This window comes from Sinocyclocheilus rhinocerous, unplaced genomic scaffold (genome assembly GCF_001515625.1).
Source record: "Sinocyclocheilus rhinocerous isolate Xijiao unplaced genomic scaffold, SAMN03320098_v1.1 scaffold2027, whole genome shotgun sequence".
In the NCBI taxonomy this organism is placed as follows: domain Eukaryota; kingdom Metazoa; phylum Chordata; class Actinopteri; order Cypriniformes; family Cyprinidae; genus Sinocyclocheilus; species Sinocyclocheilus rhinocerous.
In genome coordinates, this window is record NW_015627265.1 from 49,680 (window position 1) to 57,141 (window position 7,462).

The 7,462-nt window shown below is 34.0% G+C and overlaps 1 pseudogene; it reads right to left on the reverse strand.

Annotated features, from left to right (window-relative positions):
- The window catches only part of LOC107726788 (synaptogyrin-2-like), a 10,233-nt pseudogene extending 2,997 nt beyond the window's left edge, over positions 1 to 7,236 (reverse strand).
- Between the last annotated feature and the right edge of the window lie 226 nt (positions 7,237 to 7,462).

A 7,462-nucleotide genomic window follows, 5' to 3' on the forward strand; every position in this document is an offset into this window, starting at 1 on the left:
TCATCTTCGGAACTCAAATTAAGATATTTTTGATGAAATCCGAGAGCTTTCTGATCCTGCATCGACAGCAATATAACTGACACGTTCAAGGCCCAGAAAGGCAGTAAGGACATCGTTAAAATAGTGGTTCAATTGTAATTTTATGAAGCTACGAGAATACTTTCTGTGCACAAAGAAAACAAAAATAACGAAGTGCATCATGGTACTCTCGTGAATGCGCGTTAAAGACTGACACGGAAGAGAAGAATCATTGAATAAAGTCGTTATTTTTGTTTTCTTTGCGCAGAAAATTTATTCTCGTAGCTTCATAAAATTACAGTTGAACTACTGATGTCACATGGACTATTTTAACGATGTCCTTACTAAGTTTCTGGGCCTTGAACGTTTCAGTTCCCTTGCAGGGTCAGAAAGCTCTCGGATTTCATCAAAAATATCTTAATTTGTGTTCTGAAGATGAACAAGGTGCTTACGGGTTTGGAACGACTTGAGGGTGAGTAATTAATGACAGCATTTTCATTTTTGAGTGAACTAATCCTTAATAATAGTCAAGGTTTCTCATAACTTTTGGTTTTTGCAAGACACCACAGGTGAAAAGGGTAAAAAATGTGAACTAAGATATAAATATTCTTCCCACAGTTGATTAATCATTAAGACAATAAGACATTCAATTTTGTATTACAAGGTTTCTGAAATGTTATGTTTAAATATGCACTAATTTGCAAGAATTTCAAGAAAATAAATATGAATATTAATAACACCGAATATTATAATGCCAGATTCAAAGATTGTTTGATTTGATTGACATAAATCAAAGATTTCTCTTTTCATCACTCCATAAACCAGAAAATACTGTCAACAGACAGAAAAAAATTATTTTCACCATATTTTTAGGAATAAAATGTTGTATAAATCAGTGTGAATGATATATCAACAACCCCCGCAGTAAAAACCTTCAGAATATAGAGAGGAATAAAACTAAGTTTTGGTGTTTGTAAGTGCTGCTGAAGTGGAGAAAAAAACTCATTTTGAGAAAACGCCTTTAAGCGACTTTAAAGATATGCGCTGTAATTGAAATCTACAGACACAAATAGATAAAGTGTAATAAAATAAACACTTAAAATTGTGTTTTGGATGTTTTCTTTCCACTAGTCTGAAAGATGACATGGAAGCAAAAGATACCAAAATTGACCCGTGCATGAAAAAATTGCATTAAATTGTAGGTTTATCTTGAACTGTGGCAGGTTGAAGTAGTTTTGCGGTTCACACACACTCACCCACGATCCGATGGAGAAGAATGAGAAGGCGATGGCGGCGTGGACGGCGTCTTGTAGGGATGCCGCTGGTGTCTTGGGTCTTTGACCACTGATCTGCCATGAGACAGAAACACACAAACCACAGGAACGTCCAGGCACCTGATCAACACACAGCACAGACACGCGTCATCGATTAGACAATCAGAGACTCTTCAGACAATACATCAGGCATCTTACTGAAAGAAACCGTTCACACAGAAATCAACATTCTAGTTTAACAGAAGGGTTTGGAACGGCATGAAGGCGAGTAAATGGTGACAGAACGAACAGGTTAAAAAAATTAAGTACAGGGTGAATGATATATGGACAAACCCCTCAGCAAAAACCTTCAGAATATAGACAGGAATAAAACTAAGTTTTGGTGTTTGTAAGTGCTGCTGAAGTGGAGGAGAAAACTTTAAAAGATATAGAATTGCGTCTGAATTGAAATCTACAGACGCAAATAGATCAAATGTAATAAAATAAACACTTGAAACTGTATTTTGGATGTTTTCTTTCCATTAATATGAAAGAGGACATGTTATGGAAGCAAAATATCACTCCATGAATCAGAAAATACTTTCAAGAGCCAGAAAAAAACTAAATTTTCACTATATTTTTTAGGAATAAAATGTTAAAATATATGTTATATAATATAAATCAGTGTGATTGATATATGAACAAACCCCTCAGTAAAAACCTTCAGAATATAGACAGGAATAAAACTGTAAGTTTTGGTGTTTGTAAGTGCTGCAGAAGTGGAGAAAAAACTTTTTAAAGATATAGACAGGATTTGAAATCTACAGACGCAAATAGATAAAATGTAATAAAATAAACACTTAAAACTGTATTTTGGATGTTTTCTTTCCATTAATATGAAAGAGGACATGTTATGGAAGCAAAATATCACTCCATGAATCAGAAAATACTGTCAACAGCCAGAAAAAAATATATATACAAATTTCACTATATTTCTAGGAATAAAATGTTATATAATATGTTATATAATATAAATCAGTGTGATTGATATATGGACAAACCCATCAGTAAAAACCTTCAGAATATAGACAGGAATAAAACTGTAAGTTTTGGTGTTTGTAAGTGCTGCAGAAGTGGAGATAAAACTCATTTTTAGAAAATGACTTTAAGCGACTTTAAAGATATGCACTGTAATTGAAATCTACAGACAAATAGATAAAGTGCAATAAAAAAAAACACTAAATGTGTATTTTAGATGTTTTCTTTCCACTAGTCTGAATGATCATTTTTGGGTGAACTATTATTAGAATAGTATTAAAATATACTAATATTAACAGAAAGATTTGACAAAGCCAGTCAGTGATTAAACTAATCCAGCTAACTGAAGCCACAGAAAATACAGGACTTTGGTTTTAAACCCTGTAACAAGGGGGGCTCAGAATGGCGTAACATGATTTAAAATAAGACAAAACAAGCACTAAAATAAGATAAAGCAACTAATGATCAAGATATTCCATATTTTCACTATTTAAATTTTTTTAAATTAAACCAGATTTCTCGTAAAAGTCTTGGGAAACTTGGATATATGAGGAAGCTTCATTTTAAAAGTCTGATTTCAAGACTAGAAAAGTCATGAAAATAATTACATTTTAAAACACTATAGGCCTTTTTATAATGATGTACATTTATCTAGTTTTGCCAAGTTCTAAAATATTTTTTCAGGTTTTAAACCCTGTAACAAGGGGGGCTCAGAATGGCGTAACATGATTTAAAATAAGACAAAACAAGCACTAAAATAAGATAAAGCAACTAATGATTAAGATATTCCATATTCCTTATTTTCACTATTTAAATTTTTTTAAATTAAACCAGATTTCTCGTAAAAGTCTTGGGAAACTTGGATATATGAGGAAGCTTCATTTTAAAAGTCTGATTTCAAGACTAGAAAAGTCATGAAAATAATTACATTTTAAAACACTATAGGCCTTTTTATAATGATGTACATTTATCTAGTTTTGCCAAGTTCTAAAATATTTTTTCAGGTAGAAATTGTGAGTAAAAATATTTTTAAAAATCATATTCAATAAATCAAGAACAACGGGAAAAGCCATCTAAATTCATTGGTTAAAAAATTCATTCCACTTCATTCAGTTTCTGGAATCCTGAAACCGAATTATTTTATTTTAATTATAATTATTTCAGCTTATTTTAATCTACAGACACTCCTAGTTTATATTTGGAGGCTATGAATATGATTGTGGACAATGGCCTTTAAGTCAAAAAGGTTAAGAACCACTGATCTAGAAGGCCAAGAATAAAATGCACCCCAAAACATCGTTTTTGTTATTATTTTGAATTTGATTTTATTTTTAGATTTTTTTCACTTTAATTTTAGTTAAAGTCTTAGTAATTCTGTTGTGTGTTTTAGTCATTTTTTTAAATGTCTATATACTGTTTACTGGCTTAGTGTTATGTTAGAATCATTATTATACTCATACCTTTTGTTCTTTTAATATTTTGAATTGTTTTTAGCTTTATTTTTTTGTTTTCATTTAAATGTTTAGTTTTGAAATGTTGTTGTATGCATTTGTCATTTTTATTTAATTTCTTTTATTTTCTTAAATGTGTATATATATATATATATATAGTATTTATAGAGTTTTAGCTTTTAGTTTTAATTACTTTTTCTTATTTGTAAGTCGCTTTGGATAGAAGCGTCTGCTAAATGACTAAAAGTAAAGTAAAGTAAAAGTATTTATTCATTTTAATGAATATTTTAGTTTCAGTTATTTTAGTACTTCAACTAAAACTAAATAAAATAAGAAACACTGTCATAACTAGCTGAAATCAAATAAGTTTAAGTTTTTTTATATTTTAATTTATTTCAGTTAATGTTTACTTTAAGTAACAAAATGGGTTTAATTGGATTTCATTTTAGTTAACTATAATAACCCTGATGTACATTAAATGACAAGTAGATGCCATTTAAACTAGTATATAAAAAAACCCAGGATTGAAGCATTTGACAACTCACTGATTCACAGAGCGACATGTGCATGTGTCAGTGAACAACCACAGGACATTTCTCTTTTAGAGAATGATGCCACAAACAGGTCAAGTGGGAAAAAGAAGACTTTCACAAAACGGCACCACATTTTCAACAGACAGAACTGAGAAACTGATATAAACCTTGTCCACCGACACACAAATGACTTGAGGAACGTCTCACCTGAGAAGCCCAGATCAGCCATCACCACGTACTTCCTCTCCTGAGCATTGCTCATCGACGGAAGGAACGCATCAGCCAATAGGAAGGCGATGCAGGCCAGGAAGGCGATGACGCCGATGCCTACGCCGTAATGACACGCCCCTTCATTCCTGTTGAAGACACACTTCACCTGGTTTTCAGTGCTGCTGTTCACGTAACCTTCAGCGGTTATGGAGGCAAACACCACAATAGCGAACACCTGACATGGAGAAGTGAAAGCTGCGTCAGACCAATTAAAACAACCAGATCTTCACATTTTCTGAAGCAAAGCGCTTTCTAAATATTACACTTACAAGAACTTTAGCTCAGAAGTTCCCAGTGGGGGATGCAAACACATTTGCATGATTTCTAGCATTTCTTTAGGCAGACGTTTACAGAATTTCACCAGGATTCCACTAAAATAATAACTCAAGGATCTGAATGTTTGAAAGTGGAGAATTTAAGATAAATAAAACCTTTTTTTTACAGAACAACTGTAATTTACAAAAAATATTTTTGTCTTCATTTTTGTAATTAAGAGTATTGAATGGGTGCCGTCAGAAAACAGCTGATAAAAACATCACAAGTAATCCACAGCACTCCAGTCCATCAGTTAACATCTGGAGAAGACAAAAGCTGAAACAAATCCAGCATTAAGACCTTTTTAGCTAAAATACATTGAGTCCATAATCCATAATAACGCTTCCTCCAGTGAAAAAGTGCATCTGCTGTTGTCTCTCACATCAAAATCCAGCCACATATGTGCTTAGAGCTCTTTAAACAGTGCTTGATCTGTGCAGATTTCTCTCCTGATTCACACCAGAACACTTTTTCACTCTTTTTCACTGGAGGAAGAGTTATTATGGATTATAGACTATGTATTTTAGTTAAAAACGTCTTAATGCTGCATTAGTTTGAGCTTTTGTCTTCTCCAGATATTAACTGATGGACTGGAGTGCTGTGGATTACTTGTGGATTATTGTGATGTTTTTATCAGCTGTTTGGACTCTCATTCTGACGGCACCCATTCACTTGCAGTGAGACACTGATGCAATGCTACATTTCTACAAATCTGACGAAGAAACAAACTCATCCTGATCTCGGATGCTCTCACAAAAATGAATTCTCATTTTTGATCGCACTATTCCTTAAATTTTAAAAGCATGCATCTGATTGAGTGTCATGTTATTGCTGCAGCCTTCTGACAAGTGTTACAATTCATACATTTTAAATTCTAAAGCAAACAACACCTGAAAGAGAAATAAATGAGCGTGCAGCGAGAGGACTTCGTTCTGTCGCAGGCCTCTCGTATTACTAGCCATCTGCTGTGTTTACATGTCAGCACTGGGACATTCTGTACTTGTGCACTGAATCACATGATTCACATGATCACAGACACAACTAACACACTGCTGCTGTGCAAATGTGTGTGACGTCGTAAACAAATTACACCGAGCAAATCTAGACATGGCTGACGAGGTCATCTGATGCCGTCACAGACCAGGACCAGATATGAATCAGTTCTCAGCGTCTGTGGAAAGCCCCTTCACAGCGGATCATATGCCTGAACAGCAAAATGAACTGTTTACACTAGTAAGCTGACTTAACAGCAAATTCAGCTCAGTCAAATGAATCACTCAATCAATAGGATAACTCCGAAACAGTCAGAAAGAGAGACAGACTGTTGATTTCTGTCCTGAAAGTAAAGCATGCAGATTTAATCTTCATACATTTACATTATTATGTCAAGTAATGTTTATTTCTGTAGCGATTTATACAATACAAATTGTGCAAAGCAGCTTAAAAAACTGAGAAGTAACAGTTTTAATGTTGTAAAATGCATTATGAAACTAATTCAATGGCAGCTGTAAACTGTAACTGATTCAACTCAACAGCTTCAGGTCATCATCAATTATGAAACGCCTTCAAACGCAGCTCTTAACACATTAAGGGAACGTTACATTGTATCATTTTGCAAATATTATGAGAACGTTAGTTTTGAACGTTCCGAAACTACTAATGGTGAAATGGTAATGTACTAACAGTCAACTAAAACTTTTAGAAACTAAAAAATCGTGCCATGAAAGATACATAAATAACAGTTTTGAGAACATTATTAAATACTACATAACGTTGAATGAGCGTACGTCTGCAAGACGTCTGTTAAAGATCGCTTCATCTGGAAAGCATCTGCTGTGTGCAAACATCTGATAGACGTCTCTAAGATGTCAGTTTTACATCATAAACATCTTAAAGACATCTTCTAAACGTCTATTTGACATCTGATAGGAAACGTCCTATAGATGCATCAATCTCAGATGAGCAAACATTCTAAAAAATACGTCTTGCAGATGTAAAAGCAGACGTCAAATAGACGTCTCCATGATGTATCAGGGTTCAAACATAACAGTATTAGGTTAAACATCATTAAAGCAGTGAAAAGTGCCGCTAAACTCGTGAATGACTCAATATTTTACGCTTTAAACCCATTTCACCAGTGATCAGTCGATTATTGATCATAATGAGCAGATGACGCCTGTCACTCACCCAGCTGAGGAATCGTATGATCGTTTGAGGCTGTTTGATGAATTTGATGAGATCGAGAGAGGCTCCGTACGCCGCACTGTTCGACTCCATCGGTGAAACACACACTCACAGTCTCACACACACACACACACATAAGCAACAGCTGAAAACACACCACAGGTGCAACTGCTTCCTCGCCAGATTCGCGAATGAATCGTTCTTTTAAACCGGATCTTATCGATGATTCACACCATCTAGACTGACGTAAAAACGAACCGTTCAAAAGAACCGATTCTCTGAAACGATTCAAACTTCGCGACGTTGAGTGAAAATTCAATAGGAGCAAAGTCTTCAACGTTACTACAAATCATTAGTGATTAAATTAAGGCCATTTAATGTTTAATAATGAGTTAATTAG